The sequence below is a fragment of the Bubalus kerabau genome, chromosome 7, assembly GCF_029407905.1.
Source record: "Bubalus kerabau isolate K-KA32 ecotype Philippines breed swamp buffalo chromosome 7, PCC_UOA_SB_1v2, whole genome shotgun sequence".
In the NCBI taxonomy this organism is placed as follows: Eukaryota; Metazoa; Chordata; class Mammalia; order Artiodactyla; family Bovidae; genus Bubalus; species Bubalus kerabau.
In genome coordinates, this window is record NC_073630.1 from 15772391 (window position 1) to 15793645 (window position 21255).

The 21255-nt window shown below is 38.2% G+C and overlaps 1 long non-coding RNA gene across 1 annotated transcript in view; it reads right to left on the reverse strand.

Moving 5' to 3' along the window:
• Positions 1 to 21255, reverse strand: part of LOC129657155 (uncharacterized) — a 44929-nt gene extending 23674 nt beyond the window's left edge. The window contains exons 1-2 of the long non-coding RNA XR_008716565.1: positions 21086 to 21255; positions 19017 to 19240 (exon numbers count right to left, since the gene is read on the reverse strand). This is a non-coding gene — a long non-coding RNA (uncharacterized LOC129657155). The remainder of the gene's footprint in view (positions 1 to 19016; positions 19241 to 21085) is intronic.

Consider the following 21255-nt stretch of genomic DNA (forward strand, 5'->3'; position numbering starts at 1 on the left):
TTGGGATTGGAATGAAAACACCTTTTCCAGTTCTGTGGCCACTGCTGAGTTTTCCAAATTTGCTGACATATTGAGTGCAGCACTTTCACAGCATCATCTTTTAGGATTTGAAATAGCTCAACTGGAATGCCATCACCTCCACTAGCTTTGTTCATAGTGATGTTTCCTAAGGCCCACTTGACTTCACATTCCAGGATGTCTGGTTCTAGGTGAGTGATCACACCATTGTGATTATCTGGGTTGTGAAGATCTTTGTTGTACAGTTCTTCTGTGTATTCTTGCCACCTCTTTTTAATATCTTCTGCTTCTGTTAGGTCCATACAATTTCTGTCCTTTATCGAGCCCATCTTTGCATGAAATGTTCCTTTGGTATCTCTAGTTTTCTTGAAAAGGTCTCTAGTCTTTCGCATTCTATTGTTTTCCTCTATTTCTTTGCATTGATCGCTGAAGGCGGCTTTCTTATCTCTCCTTGCTATTCTTTGGAACTCTGCATTCAAATGGGTATATCTTTCCTTTTCTCCTTTGCTTTTCACTTCTCTCCTTTTCACAGCTATTTGTAAGGCCTCCTCAGACAGCCATTTTGCCTTTTTGCATTTATTTTTCTTGGGGATGGTCTTGATCCCTATCTCCTGCACAATGCCACAAACCGCCATCCATAGTTCATCAGGCACTCTATCAGATCTAGTCCCTTAAATCTATTTCTCACTTCCACTGTATAATCGTAAGGGATTTGATATAGGTCATACCTAAATCAGGTCTAGTGGTTTTCCCCATTTTCTTCAATTTAAGTCTGAATTTGGCAATGAGGAGTTCATGATCTGAGCCACAGTCAGCTCCCAGTCTTGTGTTTGCTGACTGTATAGAGCTTGTCCTTCTTTGGCTGCAAAGAATATAATCAATCTGATTTCGGTTTTAACCATCTGGTGATGTCCATGTATAGAGTCTTCTCTTGTGTTGTTGGAAGAGGGTGTTTGCTATAACCAGTGTGTTCTCTTGGCAAAACTCTATTAGCCTTTTAATTTGCAACTTTCATATAAATAGTTGTCTGAACTAAAGTTCGTGGTAGCAAAAGAAAACTCATTCTTTATATATTCTGATTTTCTTTTTTTTTTAACTTACAGAGTTCTCTTTATGTATTTATTTTGGCCACACTACAAGGCATGTTGGATCTTTATTCCTCAATCAGGGATGGAACTAATGCCCCCTGTATTAGAAGGCAGAGTCTTAACCACTGGACCACCGGGGAAGTCCCTAGGGTTTCTTTTTTGAGAATGACATCTTCCACCTTTTTCTTACCTTTTATTCTTGGCTTAAATAAAGGAGAAAAAATTTTGTATGATGCGTTTCAGACTTATTCCAATGAGACTCCTGCTTTAAGTATTCTTAACAAGAGATTTTAAAAATCAGAAAGTTTAGCAACAGTCTTGACAGATTTAATTATTCAATTTAAGTATTTACTAATAATATAATTAATGATGGACAGGTGCTATGGCAGAGGATATGGAGAAGATAGAATACTTTGTGAGATTTCAAATTTAATGAGAGATAAAATCTAATCAAAAGCTATGTAATAATATAGCATGTGTAGATTAAAATACCCCTGGACCAGACTAAGAGATCTAATGGCAAGTGGTTCTTCTGTTTATTAAAGTTTGGGAATCTCTGAGAAACCAAGATATAATGCATGATACTTTCAGTCTATAGCAGATCATTGATGTAGTTTGCTGATAGTTAAAACACTTTCTCAAAATGAGTAAGGATTTATTGCCATTAAAAAGGTTCCCCCTCTACCTTGGTAAAATTTTTCCCAAGGTATAACTTCTAATAGGCTTGATGGGAGAGTAGAACTCAGTATTATCCATAGATAATCTTCATGCCAGCAGTATCTGATTCAGTGGCAGATAAATGGTTCCACAAGAATTTAGTGAAGAAAGATAACTGTATGATTCTGAGATGGGGAAGGCATCATGATAAATGTATACCATATAGTTTGATTTTGTCCAAAGGAAAAGAGAGGCCACTGCAGGTGGGAAAGAGTGTGGGCAAAGACTTGAAGTTGGAACTGCCCAGGGGATATAAGCAGTAGTGTGCCACTGGATGAGGATGGGGGCAGGGAAGTATTAAGAATGAGAATTCACATCTGAAGAGAAGCATGTCACTTACAATACATCTATACACACACACATTTATATGTGTATAATATCTTCATTTATTTATATCTATGATGAAGAAACCAGAGTAAACTATTGATTTGCCAATATATTAGGAGTAAGTAAGGTGCCTATTAAAATGATGGATTTCTAGATCCTAACTTGTAAGTAATAACTGCAGGGAATAGGGCTTGGGATCTTCAATTTTATGAATTTCCTGATTCTGTAGTTCTAGCATATTTGGAAACTGTTGGAACTTAATGAACTCTTCCAGCTTTAATATTTTAAGATTCTGTGTTAAACCTTAAAAAAGGAGCTAAAAGAAGAATTCTGGAATTGAGCATTTGATATAATTTTGATGAGATTAAAAAAGAATGTTGAGGCAAGTTTATAAAAAAACAAGCTAAAGAGGTTATATACATTCTGGGTACTACCGAAAGCCAAAGTCTCTTAGAAATTTTATTGTTCTTAACATACATTTTTAATAAAAATATATAAATCCCAATGAACTACTTTTTAAGATATGGAGAGGCAGAATGTACTCTAAAGGTATGTTTTTGTTTATTTTGGATATTACTGAAATTAATTAATTAATATTATTTGTCCAACCTGCATTTATATATATATATAGATGTATATATATATATAGAGAGAGAGGTGTGTGTGTGTATATATATATATTTTTTATAACCACAAACATATATAAAAATTCAGGTTGAACAAATAATATTAATTAATTATATATATACATATATATGTATATATATATATATGTACCAATGATGTTTTGTTATCTGCCATCTGAATTTTTTTAATTATATGTCAATACATTGGGTGGTATGTCTTGTTGAAACCACTCTGCACATATCTTCTACATAATGCTATATATGTATGCTTCCTAAAGACTTTTTAAGAAAAAAATATACATAACAATGATACTGAGTGCATCATAAACCATATTTTCCAAAGCTAGACATGATTCTGTCAGTGAAAATATCATTTAATTGAGTGCCGCCTTCAAATGGAATTCTCTACTGGATGTCATGGAGATATGCAAATGAAGTTAAAGACATTGTCCTCATTCTCAGAGAATTTACAATATAATAGGGGAACAAAATGCAGATGAAAAGATATAACAACACAGGCAAAGATGACATGAAAACAGGTACAAATTAATGTAACACAAAACACAAGCGCTAAGAGAAATGGAATAATGAAATGATCAGTGTGGCGCAGAACTATTCAAGTGGCCTTGATGGAGAAAACTTATTTTAAATGGATATTTGATAGAGGCACAAATATGGATCAAGAGACATATAATGGAAAGGATATTCTATTCAGAAAGCATGGCAAGACCTCTGGGGAAGAAAGGGTTAGAAGAAAGATACAGTTGCTAAAAGATATAAAAACTTGTGCCCAAATATAAATATTCTCCATTGATTCTGTTTAGAGTAAAACCTTTTGATCAAACCACATATTTTCCATTTCATGGGGGATAGGAAGACCTATTATCAAGGATTCTGTGGAACTTTAGGGTTTCAACATGCACTGAAAACCAGTGGCTAAAGAATACTGAAATATTGGTAAAGTTATTTAAAAAAACAAGTGATGGGGTTTGACCTAAGGTGAACATTTTTAAAAGTTTACCTACACCTTAAAAATACAACTGCACCACTCCTGCTCTTATGCAAGAGTCTTACAGTTGGATCAACATTGCAATGATCAGTTCTAAAAGCACAGACAGAAGTTTTAATCTTAAAAGATTATTCTAAGAAAATTTCTGGAAATCTAATGCAAAGTATCTCCAGGTTGACCACTTCCAATTTACCTTGATTCATGGACCTAACATTCCAAGTGAAATGGACAGGAATGGGTGAATTTAATTCAGATGACCATTATATCTACCACTGTGGGCAAGAATCACTTACAAGAAATGGAGTAGCCATCATAGTCAACAAAAGAGTCCAAAATGGAGTACTTTGGTGCAATCTCAAAAACAACAAAATTACCTCGGTTCATTTCCAAGGCAAACTATTCAACATTACAGTAATCCAAGTCTATGCCCCAACCACTAGTACTAAAGAAGAGGAAGTTGAACAGTTCTGTGAAGACCTATAAGACCTTCTAGAACTAACACCAAAAAAAGATGTCCTTTTCATCATAGGGGACTTGAATGCAAAAGTAAGAAGTTAAGAGATACCTGGAGCAATAGGCAAGTTTGGCCTTGAGTACAAAATGAAGCAGGGCAAAGGCTAACAGAGTTTTCCCAAGAGAATGCACTGGTCATAGCAAACACCCTCTTCCAATGCAAGAGACGACTCTACGCATGGACATCACCAGATGGCCAATACTGAAATCAGACTGATTATATTCTTTGTAGCCGAAGATGCAAAAGCTCCATACAGTCAGCAAAAACAAGACTGGGAGTTGACTGTGGCTTAGACCATGAACTCCTTATTGCAAATTCAGACTTAAGTTGAAGAACATAGGGAAAACCACTAGGCCATTCAGGTATGACCTAAATCAAATCCCTTATGATTATACAGTGGAAGTGACAAATAGATTCAAGGGATTAGAACTGATAGAATGCCTGAAGAACTATGAATGGAGGTTCATAACATTGTACAGGAAGTGGTAATCAAAACTACCCCCAAGAAAAAGAAAGGTAAAAAGGCAAAATGGTTGTCTGAGGAGGCTGTGCAAATACCTGAGAAAAGAAGAGAAGCAAAAGGCAAAGGAGAAAAAGATATGCTCATCTGAATGAAGAGTTCCAAATAATAGCAATGAGAGATAAGAAAGCTTTTTTAAGTGAAAAATGCAAAGAAATAAAGGAAAAAAATTGAATGGGATAGACTAGAGATCTCTTCAAGAAAATTAGAGATACCAAGAGAACATTTCATGCAAAGATGGGCACAAAAAAGGACAGAAATGGTATGGACCAAACAGAAGCAGAAGATATTAAGAAGAGGTGGTAAGAATACACAGAAGAACTGTACAAAATAAGATCTTAATGATCCTGATAACTCCGATTGTGTGATCACTCACCTAAAACCAGACATCCTGGAGTGTGAAGTCAAGTGAGCCTTAGGAAGTCTTACTACGAACACAGCTAGCGGAGGTGATGGAATTCCAGCTGAGCTATTTCAAATCCTAAAAGATTTTGCCGTTAAAGTGCTGCATTCGATATACCAGGAGATTTGGAAAACTCACCAATGGCCACAGGACAACTGAAAAAGGTCAGTTTTCAATCCAATCCCAAAGAAGGGCAATGCCAAGGAATGTTCAAACTAACACAAAATTGCCCTCATCTCACATACTAGCAAATTAATGCTCAAAATCCTTCAAGTCAGGCTTCAACAATATGTGAACCAAGCATTTCCAGATAGACAAGCTGGATTTAGAAAAGGCAAAGGAAACAGATATCAAATATTCAACATTTGTTGGATCATAGAAAAAGTTAGAGAATTCCAAAAAAACATCCACCTTTGTTTCATTGACTATGCTAAAGTCTTTGACTGTGTAGATCATAACAAACTATGGAAAATTCTGAAGAGATGGGAATACCAGACCACCTTACCTGTCTCCTGAGAAATCTGTATGCAGGTCAAGAAGCAACAGTTAGAACTGGACATGGAACAATGGACTATTTCAAAATTGGGAAAGAAGTATGTCAAGGCTGTATATTGTCACCATGCTTATTTAACTTATATGCAGAGTACATCATGCGAAATGCCAGGCTGGATGAAGCACATACTGGAATCAACATGGCCAGGAGAAATATCAATAATCTCAGATATGCAGATGACACCACCCTAATGGCAGAAAGCGAAGAGGAATTAAAGAGCCTCTTGATGAAAGTGAAAGAGGAGAGTGAAAAAGCTGGCTTAAAACTCAACATTCAGAAAACAAAGATCATGGCATGCAGTCCCATCACTTCATGACAAATAGATGGGGAAACAATGGAAGTAGTGACGGATTATTTTCTTGGGCTCCAAAATCACTGTGGACAATGACTGCAGGCATGAAATTAAAAGACGCTTGCTCCTTGGAAGAAAAGCAGTGACAAACCTAGACAGAGTATTAAAAAGCAGAGACATTACTTTGCCTAGTATAGGCAAAGCTATTGTTTTTCCCGTAGTCATGTTTGGATGTGAGAGCTGAACAATAAAAAAGGCTGAGTTCCAAAGAATTGATGCTTCTGAATTGTGGTGATGGAGAAGACTCTTGAGAGTTCCTTGGACCATCAGGAGATCAAACCAGTCATTCCTAAAGGATATCAACCCTGAATATTCATTAGAATGACTGATGCTAAAGCTCAAGCTCCAACACTTTGGCCACCTGATGCAAAGAGCCAACTCAATGTAAAAGAACCTGATACTGGGAAAGATCGAAGGCAGGAGGAGAAGGGACGGCAGAGGACGAGATGATTGGATGGCATCACAGACTCAAGGGACATGAGCTAGAGCAATCTCCGGAAAATGGTGAAGGGCAGGGAAGTCTGGAGTGCTGTAGTTTACGGGGTCACAAAGAGTCAGATACGACTGATTGAACAACAATGCAAAATAGGGATATATTCATGCCCATAATAAATTTTTATTTTATTATACAAATTCATTCATAGTTTAAGAATAAAATTAGCACTGAAGGTCAGTGAAGATTTTGTAATCTCATAGACACATACCTCACCGCCACTCTTCTTTCTAATATATTTGTAACTGTTTGGTGAAATCAGTCATCAGAGTTTATGGCTTGTGACTGTAAATATTGTATGCTGCCAAGTATACTATAATTATGTTTTTGTTCCATAAGACTATTTTCCCTAGTTAATACATTACTTTTTTAAATTGGTCTGTAATGTGCTTATCTCTAGTTTTCCCCAAAGATTCAAACAGACCTAGCAAATTGTTTTCCAAATTTTCAACTACTTCAGATCATCTATGCTGGAGATGTCAGTTCGGTTCCGCCTGCTCCATTGCAGACTGTCTGCTCTCTCCATCTGGTACACAGTCTTCATCCTAATAATTCCCTTCACAATGTCTTCCCCTCTTTTCAGACTCCACATTTTCCTTTTTATTGATCTACTCCTTCATTTTAGCTGAACATATCCTCCTATCAATTCCTACAGGGGAAAAGGGCGAATGAGAGGTCAATTTTTGAGACCTGGAGAGTTTGAAAATATCTTTATCCTCATACCTGAGTGAGAAATTTTTCTTTCAATTGTAAGGGCATGACTCTGTTTTCTTTACACTTCAGTTTCGTTCTTGAGATGTCTAATGTCATTCTTATTTCTGATCTTTTATTCATGACCTGTTTTATCTTCAGGAAGACTTTAGGATTTTTTTTTTTCTTTATTCCTATTCTGAAGGTTTATGATGATATCCCATTATATGGGCTTTCATTACATTAGGCACTTTTCATGGCAAGAAATTCAAATTTCAGTATTTTAAGATATTTTCTCTAGGGTCATTCACTTTTTTATACACATTGCTTCAGAAATGCTAGGGATAAAGGAAGTGACTGAGGATCCCACAGTTCATATTTTCACTAAATACCATGTTTTCAGCCCATCTCACCCTTGTACTCTTAAATGCCAAGTACCCCATGGTTCTGATTAAAACTCTCCTCTCCTGAGACATGAGAAAGGATCTATGTTCATCCTTCATAATACTTGATACTGTCAACTGATGTATCTCTTACAGGTTCTGCATGGTGATTAACTTACATCAGCAGGCCCCCACTATAATCACTTAGATCATGGGTCCCCAGTCTCCTGGAGAAGTGGCATGAAAGAGGATGAAATGGTTGGATGGCACCACCAACTCAATGGACAGGAGTTTGAGCAAACTCCAGGAGATTGTAAAGGACAGGGAAGCTTGGCATGCTGCAGTCCTTGGCATGGGGTTGCAAGAAGTCCAACACAACTTGGCAACTGAACAACCACTCCAAATGCTAGGCCAGTACGGGTCCATGGCCTGTTAGGAAACGAGCTGCACAAACACTAGGCCAGTGCTGGCCCAGGAACCGAGCTGCACAGCAGGACATAAGTGGAGGAAAGCAAGCAAAGCTTCGTCTGTATTTATAGCCACTCCCCATTGGTCGCATTACCACCTGAGCTCCACTTCAGATCAGCGGCAACATTAGATTCTCAAAGGAGTGTGAACCCTACTACACTTGAATCAACGCGAAACCATCCTTCTCTCCTCCCCTTTGGTCAGTGGAAAAACTGTCTTCCACCAAACTGGTCCCTGGAGCCAAAAAGGCTGGGGACCACTGACTTAGATGATAACCCAACTAATTCAGTTTTCATTCCTTTAATTTCCAGCTTCCAAAAATTTATTGAAATCTTGCTTATGTTATTGTTCCATCTCCAATTCTTTTAGCAATACAGCAAAAAGAAGGAAATGACAAAACAGATAGATAATCTATAACACTTTTCTCATTCTTCTTGTGGTTTAAAGTTGTAGCTCTTAGATTTATGTGTCCTTATTAGTTCCTGAGTATGAAAGCTATTTTAAATCATGGAAGGTCTTGGAAATTAATACTACAGATGAATTAATGGCAGAAGTAGAAAGTAAATATTAGTTTCAGGACTCTCATTAATATCATTATGTATATTAGCAGAGACTATTTCACTAAGTAAAATGAAGAAATGTGTTGGTCATGATACCAATATAACTGAGAAATTTAATTGCCTAAGAAGAATTTGAAGGCAAATGAAATTATATACAACAAAGGACTATTTATATAATGTACAAAGAGTTAATTCAAACCCATTAAAGAAATTTATAATATAAATCCAGCAAATAATTCAAAATAAAATAAAATGAGTACATAAATCAGGGTAAAAACCAGGCTGATGTAATAAACAGGCCCAAAATAAAGTAGCTTAAGGAACATAGAGGTTTATTTCTCTCTCTTATAACAGTCATGGGTGACAAAGTCCAAGTCAGCTAGTGGTTTTGTTTCACACTGTTGTTCAGAAATACCATTTTCTCCCATCTTGTAGTTCTGCAGTTCCCAAACACATGGTCATAGGCTCACCCATGTTTCAGGGGAAAGCCGGGGAAAACGAATCATGGGGAAATAGGCATTCAGTGTTTTAAGGCCAAGTTCCACAAGTGGCACATGCCCTTCTGCTTATACTACCATAATCTGGCCACAGAGTGAAATCTAGCTGCAAAGAGGGCTGGGGAATGAGGCCTGTAACTGAGCAGACGTAAGGAAAAGAGGGAAACTATGGCCTCATGCTGCAGAAGAATGGAAGAAGGGATTTTGGTGGCAAATGGCTGCCTCTGACACAAGGAGATACTATTTTCCATGGTTCCAATAAACAAATGTCTCAAAATGATAGTATACAGTGTTACCAAATAGCTGAAATGAACACATTCATATGTTCATGATGGAAGATTATCTGGTATAATCTTGAAAAGCAACTTGGTGATGCTTATCAAAAACCTTGAAAATAATTATGCCATTTGAACCACTAATATTAATTCCAGGAATTTATAACAATGGAAAAAAAATCACAAAAGGTCTCAAATAATCCTTATATTAAGCATATTTAAGAATTGCTTGTAACAGTGAAAAAGCTGGAAAAATATGAAGAATTTTACTAGTTACCTTCATCTAAGGTCACTAACTTATGCTTCATCATATAAATATTTCTGGTCATACTAGAGCAGATGCTTTATGATTTCTACCTGTTAACCCAACTACCCTTCCACTTTGAAGAAAACTTCCAGTGTAAATTCAAATCTAAATGTCAATCATTGAGATTTATTTACTTAATAATATAATTTCAAAGTAGATAAAACAAAAAAGCATAGAACTTCAAGGAGAAATTGCTGAGTCCACAATTACGGTAGGAGATTTAAATGGCTCTCCTTCAAATATCAACCGAGCTTAAAAAATTGACAATTTTAATAAGATAATTATTAAGCTTAATCTAACGTACATAAAGTATTTTTTCAAACACTTTATGGAACATCTGCCAAGATTTTCCATATGCTAGACTAGAAAATTTAAACCAACTAACATGATGCTTCATTACTCTTAGAAAATCGAGCTTAATACTTATTTACTTTTGATTAAGTAATTATACTGTGCTCATTGTTGATAATTTGGAAAATACAAATAAAATACAAAGGAGATGAATTGCAAATCATTCCAACTTTCTAAAATGTACACATCCATATTAATGAATTCACTTCTCTAAATTAAAAAACTAGTGTAAGTCGACAGTTCTTTAAGTAACAACATGTTTCCTGTCATTAAATATTCTTTGAAATTGTGATTTTTTAATAAATATGTTGGCATAATAGTCCATTATATAGTTGTATACATAGTAGCACATACTAATCATTCCTTTTTGAGGACATTAAAATTTTTCTAGTTGCTGTAGTTTATAAATAAAAAACAAACATAATCAAAAGAAAGAGAGGAAGGCTCAGCAAAGCCAAATCCAGTACAATTAGAAATAAAAACAAAAGATAATCCCCTGTCTTCCACTAACCAATAAAGAACCGTTTATATCTGGAAATTTAAAAACTCACTTCTAAAAGTTCATTTGTTTTTCAGTCACTAAGTCATGTCCAATTTTTTGCAATCCCATGGACTGCAACACACCAGGCTTCTCTGTCCTCTATCTCCCAGCGTTTGCTCAAAATCATGTCCATTGAGTCGATGTATTAAATCAAAATGAAATTTATAATATAGTTACAGCCAAATTAGTATTATGGTACTGCTCTGCTATGCTTAGTCGCTCAATATGTCCAACTTTTTGTGACCCCATGGACTGTAGCCCACCAGGCTTCTCTGTCCATGGGGATTCTCCAGGCCAGAATGCTGGAGTGGGTTGCCATGCCCTCTTCCAGGGGATGTCCTAACCCAGGGACTGAACTCAGGACTCCCACATTACAGATGGATTCTTTACCATCTGAGTCACCAGGGAAACCTGAAAATAGTGGAGTGGGTAGCCTATCCCTTCCCAGGGGATTTTCCCGACCCAGGAAACAAACTGGGGTATCATGCATTACAGACAATTCTTTACCAGCTAAACTACTAAGGAAGCCCCTAGTCTCATGGTCAGATCAGATCAGATCAGTTGCTCAGTCGTGTCCGACTCTTTGCGATCCCATGAATTGCAGCACGCCAGGCCTCCCTGTCCATCACCAACTCCCGGAGTTCACTCAGACTCACGTCCATCAAGTCAGTTGTGTCATCCAGCCATCTCATCCTCTGTCGTCCCCTTCTCCTCCTGCCCCCAATCCCTCCCAGCATCAGAGTCTTTTCCAATGAGTCAACTCTTCGCATGAGGTGGCCAAAGTACTGGAGTTTCAGCTTTAGCATCAGTCCTTCCAAAGAAATCCCAGGGCTGATCTCCTTCAGAATGGACTGGTTGGATCTCCTTGCAGTCCAAGGGACTCTCAAGAGTCTTCTCCAACACCACAGTTCCAAAGCATCAATTCTTCGGCGCTCAGCCTTCTTCACAGTCCAACTCTCACATCCATACATGACCACAGGAAAAACCATAGCCTTGACTAGACAAACCTTTGTTGGCAAAGTAATGTCTCTGCTTTTGAACATGCTATCTAGGTTGGTCATAACTTTCCTTCCAAGGAGTAAGCGTCTTTTAATTTCATGGCTGCAGTCACCATCTGCAGTGATTTTGGAGCCCAGAAAAATAAAGTCTGACACTGTTTCCACTGTTTCCCCATCTATTTCCCATGAAGTGGTGGGGCTGGATGCCATGATCTTTGTTTTCTGAATGTTGAGCTTTAAGCCAACTTTTTCACTCTCCACTTTCACTTTCATCAAGAGGCTTTTGAATTCCTCTTCACTTTCTGCCACAAGGGTGGTGTCATCTGCATATCTGAGGTTATTGATATTTCTCCCGGCAATCTTGATTCCAGTTTGTGTTTCTTCCAGTCCAGCATTTCTCATGATGTACTCTGCATAGAAGTTAAATAAACAGGGTGACAATATACAGCCTTGATGAACTCCTTTTTCTATTTGGAACCAGTCTGTTGTTCCATGTCCAGTTCTAACTGTTGCTTCCTGACCTGCATACAGATTTCTCAAGGGGCAGATCAGGTGGTCTGGTATTCCCATCTCTTGAAGAATTTTCCACAGTTTATTGTGATCCACACAGTCAAAGGCTTTGGCACAGTCAATAAAGCAGAAATAGATGTTTTTCTGGAACTCTCTTGCTTTTTCAATGATCCTATTGTTGTTGGCAATTTGATCTTTGGTTCCTCTGCCTTTTCTAAAACCAGCTTGAACATCAGGAAGTTCATGGTTCACATATTGCTGAAGCCTGGCTTGGAGAATTTTGAGCATTACTTTACTAGCGTGTGAGATGAGTGCAATTGTGCGGTAGTTTGAGCATTATTTGGCATTGCCTTTCTTTGGGATTGGAATGAAAACTGACCTTTTCCAGTCCTGTGGCCACTGCTGAGTTTTCCAGATTGGCTGGCATATTGAGTGAAGCACTTTCACAGCATCATCTTTCAGGATTTGGAATAGCTCAACTGGAATTCTAGCTTTGTTCATAGTGATACTTTCTAAGGCCCACTTGACTTCACATTCCAGGATGTCTGGCTCTAGGTCAGTGATCACACCATCGTGATAATCTGGGTTCTGAAGATCTTTTTTGTACAGTTCTTCTGGGTATTCTTGACATCTCTTCTTAATATCTTCTGCTTCTGTCAGGTCCATACCATTTCTGTCCTTTATCGAGCCCATCTTTGCATGAAATGTTCCCTTGGTATCTCTGATTTTCTTGAAGAGATCCCTAGTCTTTCCCATTCTGTTGTTTTCCTCTATTTCTTTGTATTGATCGCTGAGGAAGGCTTTCTTATCTCTTCTTGCTATTCTTTGGAACTCTGCATTCAGATGTTTATATCTTTCCATTTCTCCTTTGCTTTTCACTTCTCTTCTTTTCACAGCTATTTGTAAGGCCTCCCCAGACAGCCATTTTGCTTTTTTGCATTTCTTGTCCATGGGGATGGTCTTGATCCCTGTCTCCTGTACAATGTCACGAACCTCATTCCATAGTTCATCAGGCACTCTATCTATCAGATCTAGGCCCTTAAATCTATTTCTCACTTCCACTGTATAATCATAAGGGATTTGATTTAGGTCATACCTGAATGGTCTAGTGGTTTTCCCTACTTTCTTCAATTTAAGTCTGAATTTGGCAATAAGGAGTTCATGGTCTGAGCCCCAGTCAGCTCCTGGTCTTGTTTTTGCTGACTGTATAGAGCTTCTCCATCTTTGGCTGCAAAGAATATAATCAATTTGATTTCAGTGTTGACCATCTGGTGATGTCCATGTATAGAGTCTTCTCTTGTGTTGTTGGAAGAGGGTGTTTGTTATGACCAGTGCATTTTCTTGGCAAAACTCTGTTAGTCTTTGCCCTGTCTCATGGTACTTCACATCAAATTTATTGGTAGAAACTTCCTAGTTGAAGAGAGTAGCATAGTTTTGTCACTTTCTTCTTTCCTATATATCACTTAAAAATAACAAAGGGGATGTGGAAGGGAAAGCCTTATATGAATCTGCAAATCATAAAACTGATAGACAAGCTTCCAAAAGCAGTGACAATCAAGGCAGGCAAGAGCACTGGATGAGGGGAGCCTGTGCTGTGCCCCGAGCAGGGCTGACTCCAAAGAACATTTTCCAAGCTGGAATGCTTACTTCAAGATGCAAAATCAGATCCCTTTTTAGTAACAACAGGGAAAAAAACGTATAGGCTGGTGACAAGGAGCTTCCCTGAGCCTGATAGAGTTCCAGAAACAGAGATATTAAAAGACGCTTACTCCTTGGAAGGAAAGTTATGACCAACCTAGATAGCATATTCAAAAGCAGAGACATTACTTTGCCAACAAAGGTTCGTCTAGTCAAGGCTATGGTTTTTCCTGTGGTCATATATGGATGTGAGAGTTGGACTGTGAAGAAGGCTGAGCGCCGAAGAATTGATGCTTTTGAGCTGTGGTGTTGGAGAAGACTCTTGAGAGTCCCTTGGACTTCAAGGAGATCCAACCAGTCCATTCTGAAGGAGATCAGCCCTGGGATTTCTTTGGAAGGAATGATGCTAAAGCTGAAACTCCAGTACTTTGGCCACCTCATGCGAAGAGTTGACTCATTGGAAAAGCCTCTGATGCTGGGAGGGATTGGGGGCAGGAGGAGAAGGGGATGACAGGATGAGATGGCTGGATGGCATCACTGACTCGATGCACGTGAGTCTGAGTGAACTCCGGGAGTTGGTGATGGACAGGGAGGCCTGGCGTGCTGTGATTCATGGGGTCACAAAGAGTTGGACACGACTGAGCGAGATCTGATCTGAACATTGATTGGGAAACCCCCTGAAGTACTTGAACCCACGTTGGCCTTGCACAGTTTGCTCTTAGTATCATTACACTGGTTTTAATCATGGGAATCATCTTGGCCCATTCTCCATAATATCCTTTATTTAAATATTCAAGATTAATTCTCATGGGCGACTGAGCTCAGTTAAATGGCTCTGATTTCAGGTGTTAAATGATGTCAGCTTCTTAATGTGAAATAAAGAATTTCTTGTTTTAACTGTAAAACAAAAATTCCAAGCATTTCTTAAGGGAGTTTAGATCCCTTAAGAAATCCTGAAGAGGCTCTGAGTTAATTTGCCTCCAACATTTATTTCTTTTTCATTAACAAGGTTGGGACAACACCAGGTAGGTGGTTAAATCTGTTTTTGCTTAACGGATCACTGATCCTTCATGGTATTTTCAAATCCAATCCACCAGTTAACTTCAAAAACAGGTTCTCAAAACGTCTACATACACATGCAAATGTGGGCTCTCAAAGGAAAAACACAGCTACTACGGAATTTCATGCCCAAAATGAGGCCCAAGACTAAGGGAATGTAGGCGGCAAGTTGGAATCAGTGTCCAGGACCCATTTAATCCAGAGCATTCCTTGATGCTGCAATCATTTTGCCAAGAAGCTCTTATTCTGAGGAAAGAAAGAATTAAGTTGTTTAGTATTAACATTTTGACCCATGTTTACTGTGTTAAAGAGTAGGGGAGGTAGGAGGGGGGGTTCAGGATGGAGAACACATGTACACCCATGGCTGATTCATGTCAATGTATGGCAAAAACCACTACAATATTGTAAAGTAATTAGCCTCCAATTAAAATAAAGAAATTAATTTTTTTAAAAAAGAGTAGTATTCTATGGTTTTCTTAGAGTATGTATAAAATTGCTAGGTGATCAGTATGAACAATTTAACCATATCACACACAGTTTTTTCCTGTTATTGATAAAGTATAGGAGAAGGCAATGGCAACCCACTCCAGTACTCTTGCCTGGAAAATCCCATGGACGGAGGGGCCTGGTGGGCGGCAGTCCATGGGGTCACTAGGAGTCGGACACGACTGAGCAACTTCACTTTCACTTTTCACTTTCATGCATTGGAGAAGGAAATGGCAACCCACTCCAGTTTTCTTGCCTGGAGAATCCCAGGGATGGGGGAGCCTGGTGGGCTGTCGTCTATGGGGTCGCACAGAGTCAGACACAACTGAAGCGACTTAGCAGCAGCAGCAGCAGATAAAGTATAAGCATAGTCATAAAAGTTATCACATGCTGACTTTTCAATTACATTAGCACTAACTTTTTCACGTTGAAACTTACAAAGTTTTCGACTCTAGACTAGTATTTTACATGGACAGAGGAGCATGCTGCTGCTGCTAAGTCACTTCAGTCGTGTGCGTGATGGGCTACAATTCATGGGATCACAAAGAGTCGGACATGACTGAGCTACTTTCACTTTCACTTCTTTGTAAGGCAGGGAGAACCAATATTGTTCTCTCCATTTACCAGTGAGGAAACGGAATCTCTTGGAGCTCAGTAGATAAAATTCAGCTTCCTGAGTCTCCTCATTCTGGGAGCTATTCCCTAGTATTGTCTCTCCTAAAGTTCACAAACCCATTACCATCTATTTAGGAAGTCCACACATATTACAAGTTTCAAACAATTCTAGGCTTCTTGGGGAAATGAAGAAGAGAAGCAAAGCAAAATAAAGCTCTATCTGTTAAAAACAGCAAGTTACTTTACAAGCAAAATAAGTTTATTTAAAGATAGCAGAGAATTGCAATTAGGGACAAGCATGCTGTGGGAAAATCTATAGGCAAGTCCAGCAAACAAAGGAAAGTAACTGTTACTTTATAGAGAAGAGGGAAAGGCTGGGAGGAAGAGTTTTGAATGAAAGTCCATTGGAGGAAAGTGAGAATTTAAGTTAGTGATGGCTTCCCATTGGCTGAATTGCAATGTTCTCATTGGTGGCACTTGTCACTGGGCAAGGAGAAAAACTTCCTCCTGCTGGGGTAGTAAAGTAGTAATCTTCCTCCTGTTAGAAGGTTAGACACAAGGTATGTCTCTTCCTTTTGGGGGTCCGCAGACGGCAATGAGCGGTAGTGTGTGAGAGCTTCCCCTTCTGGATTCCCAACTTCAATTTAAATGAGGTTTCCTGTATTCAGTGTCACACTCCCAATTGAAGAAATTCAGTATGAAAGAACCTTTGAAACAGACCCTCACAAACCCAGCTTTTATGTACCCTTGCCATAAACAGCACCCAGGCTAATTCTTGCTAAAAATCCACAGAGGGAAAATTGTTACAGACTAACTGAGGACTGAAGCATTCTTTGGCTATTCACTTTGTGCAGAAAGTTAAGTGAAAGATTTAACCAGAAACAAGGCTGTCTCTAAGCACAGAATATATAAGTGCTTGCTGAAGTTTTCTTGCAGATATTTGAATATATATAACAAGTATATACCTGTTGCACTTTCACCTACTAAAGATTTGCTATAAATTTGTTCATTTTCAATTCCAATTTCATAATGGGGAAGTAAGATTTTTCTGTTAAATAAGTATATTTAAATAATAATCTTGTATATCTTTGTTTTTACTTCTTATAATGACTCCCTATAAGAAATGAATTCAAGTTTATCAAACTGTTTAAATCTGGATAACAGGGTATTAAAGTAAAGATTTACCTCAAGTGCAAGTTCAGGGAAACTTCTTATATTTAGAGAAGCTGTTCTTTTGCCTAAAGGTGAGACTGCTTTTGACCAGACCTTCTTTGTTTGGGGTTGAATCACTTGAATGGCCCCACTGAGTTATATAAATGTAGTGTTATCTGTCCTTCAGGAAGTTGTAACAGGACAATTCATTTGTTTGTTTAGTGATTTACCAAAACTAATCAGTAGAGTTGATTGCTAGGGTGAGGTATGGGAATTTGTATGAGGAGGCTTCAGCTTCCTGGGAAAAGAGAAAAAAAATGGAAGTTCCAACCTCCTCTGTTGTGACAGAGGATGAGATGGTTGGAAGACACCAATCAATGGACATGAGTTTGAACAAACTCCGGGAGATGGTGAAGGACGGGAAGCCTGGTGTGCTGCAGCCCGTGGGGTCACACAGTCAGACACAACTTAGTGACTGAACAACAACAACCTCTACCGTTCCTATTTCTCAAAGTTCAGAGTTGAGGAGTATTGTTGGCATAGAGTAGAACAGAGGGGTACAGAATATGGCCCAGGTGTAGGATAGATGAAAGAATAAAGCAAAAGAAAATTTTCCTGAGAAAAGTAGGATTCTGGGCCAAATACTAGAGTTCACAAAATGCCCAAAGATATTTTTTCAAGGAAAACATCTTCTGGATGATAACAGAAGCTCTGCTGGGCATACTCAGTCTAGCATGTTTCTGGGCTGAGTGCAGAAATGTGAAACAGCTGTAATGTTGGAGCTCAGTGTGACAACCTGTGGCCCAAATAAGATCTAGATCAGCAATGGACCAACATCTGTTGAAATCCACCTTTAAACAATGACTACTCCATGGCCAGGGGAAGTAAAAGCAAAAGACTGATTAGTCTTGTTTTTTTCTTTTCACAGTGTTTGGATGAAAAGTGACTCTGACTGAGAAAGGCCTTAGAGTTCTTAGGCAATTCAAGAGTTGAGGGAGTTTCAAGAGAAACTCACAGGCAAATTAGTTACTAACATTTAAATATGAGAATTTTCTATCAGCACTGTTGTCTATATCATCTTCCTATAAAGTTTTAGTAGAATAGACTATTGGCTTTTTCTGATTTGTTTGAACTTACTAATAGTAAATTAAATGTCTGTTACATGAAGTAGTTTGAACTTTTTCTATGGCATTTGACTTGTACCTATTATAGGACCAGTGAGTAGAAATTAGTCACTTAGATTTTGAGTACACTTAAGGGGCTTCCCTAATAACTCAGTTGGTAAAGAATACGCCTGCAATGCAGGAGACCTGATTCGATCCCTGGGTAGGGAAGCTCCCCTGGAGAAGGGAAAGGCTACCTACTCCAGTATTCTGGTCTGGAGAATTCCAGCGACTTCATAGTCCATGGGATTGAAAACAGTTGGACACGACTGAGCAACTTTCACTTTACTTCACTTCAGCAGACCATCCAGCAGCATCTAGATGTATTTAACTGAGACTCATATGCATATTTTATGGAGAAAATTTAATGTTATAACTTTTGTGAATGTAAATCTCATAAAAATATTAAAAACAAGAATTTAAAAAATAAGAATTTTCACATAAAATTCTTTTGGGGAAAAAAGTTCTCTTGTAAAAAAACATCTGAGAATCTTGCAACACTGGACTCAAATTCTGATTGTAAATTCCAAATGGAGCTAAATACCAACTACCAGCTTTAGGTGACATGCATCCTCCAGTTCACCACACCCCATTTCATTACTGACTGAGCCAGATGATACTTGCCATTTTTTTCACTCATTGTGTCTTTATCATGACACAAGTCCTGTATTTAGTACCCATTCCAGTTATTCACAATACTTACCTGGCACTGGAGTTCATAAATTCTATCCTAGACTCTTTCAGATGGTATTTGTAATCTCAATTCCTTAGTATATTTCTAGTCCGCATCAGCAGAATGTCCTGCTGAATAAAGTCCACCTGATTTTTTTTCTCTACGCCTCTACTCTTCTTCTATCCTTGTTGACAATTGTTGCAACTTGTCATCTATAAAGGTGTCCACAGATTTTGAATGTTCCCCTCAAAATTCTGCAGGAATTAAATCCAAACAACACAAAGCAGTTATTAGAGAAGCCTGGGTTGTAGGAAAGAGAGTGGTAGGTCTTCTCCCCCATTAAATACAGATTCTTACTTCCTTTTCTCGGCTGTGCTCTGAAAATGGGGAAGGACCCAGAAATAGCAATACTACTATTAATAATTTAAATTTTAACTTTTAACATATTTTTCTGATGAAAGTAAAAATTTCCTCTTTTTTAAGAGGTTTTGACTTCACAATGGAGGCTAAGGAGACATGAGAAATAAACACAATGAGATCCTGGAATTGATATTGGGACAGAGAAAGGATATTAATGCAAAAAAAAAAAAAAAAGAAATTTGAGTAAGACTTTTAGTTTAGTTAACATTGTTGTAGTAATGTTACTTTCCTCTTCTGTATCACTGTACTGTATTTATATAAGAAGATACCATGAGGGGAAACTGGCCAAAGATTATATAAGGACTCTGTACTATTTTTGCAACTTTGTCTAAAATTATTTCAAAGTAAATGTTTTCACAATTTAAAATAAATTTTATATTTTTCTTTATGGGCTTCCCAGGTGGCACTAGTGGTAAAGAACCTGCCTGCCAATGCAGGAGATGTAAAGAGATGTGGCTTCAAATCCCTAGGTCGGGAAGATCCTCTGGAGGAGGGCATGGCAATCCACTCCAGTATTCTTGCCTGGAGAATCCCATGGACAGAGGAGCCTGGCAGGCTATGGTCCATAGGGTTGCAAAGATCAGACACAACTGAAGCAACTTAGCCTGCAAGCACATAAACATTTTCCTTTAAATGCATCTGTTAAAACATGTATCTGTGATGTCAAAAAGAGTGAATATGTCCAATACTAATCTCTAAACAGTACTGAAATATTTAGAAAAAGATATCTGTACATTTGTGTAGAAACCCTTCTGTGATGTATATACATTCCCATGGCACACACTATGTCAACAGTTGTTAGATTTTCCATGGTCTGGCTATCTCCCTGGTTATATTGCTCTATTTTAGTCTCTTACTATTAGCTTTGCCTGGACTAAGTCCAAAGATAGCCAGTGTTCTTGAACATTATGTGTTGTGTGTTCTACTGTAAAATGTGCAGTGGGTCAGTTGCCCAAGCACTTCTCTTACCCTAACAGGAGGATCTAACTGAGTCTGGCCACTTTCATATGTATGATAACTCTAAGGGCCACTGTGCTGTGCTTAGTTGCTCAGTCATGTCTGAATCTTTGCGACCCCATGGACTGTGGCCCACCAGGCTCCTCTATCTGTGGTGATTCTCTAGGCAAGAAAACTGGAGTGGGCTGTCATGCCCTTCTCCAGGAGATCTTTCCAACCCAATGATCAAGTCCAGGTCTCCCACAATCCTGCAGGCAGATTCTTTACAGTCTGAGCCACCAGGAAAGCCCCTAAAGGGACACTACTTTCTCCCTTAGATTCTCTACACCATTATGAGTCAAATCTCTTTTTCATCAACATTGGTATTTGCTACCCTTATGTCTTAATTCACTCAATAAATATTTATTAAGCATCTGTTATATGTAATGGACTAGCTAAGCCATGAAAGCTGACTCTTTGGAAAAGGCCCTGGTGCTGGGAAAGACTGAAGGCAAAAGGAGAAGGATGATGAGATTATTAGATAGCATCAGTGACTCAACGGACATGAATCTGAGCAAATTCTGGGAGATAGTGGAGGACAGAGGAGCTTGGCATGCTGCAATCCATGCGGTCACAAAGAACAGACACAAATTAGCTACTGAACAACGAAAACAACAAAGCAATGAGACTACAGAAAGAAAACACTGGATATTAATCTTATCTTTATGGAACTAGACACATACTTGGTGTGTATACTTAATGAATGAATAATTGGCTGTTTTCATCCTTCTTTCCTTCCACTTTCTTCTTCTTCTTTTTTTTTTTTTTTTTCTTCTCTTCCATTTCAGGTCTTGAATGATAACTTCTCTCTGGCTCCTAAAAATATTTTTTAAAATCTATTTCAGTTCACCAA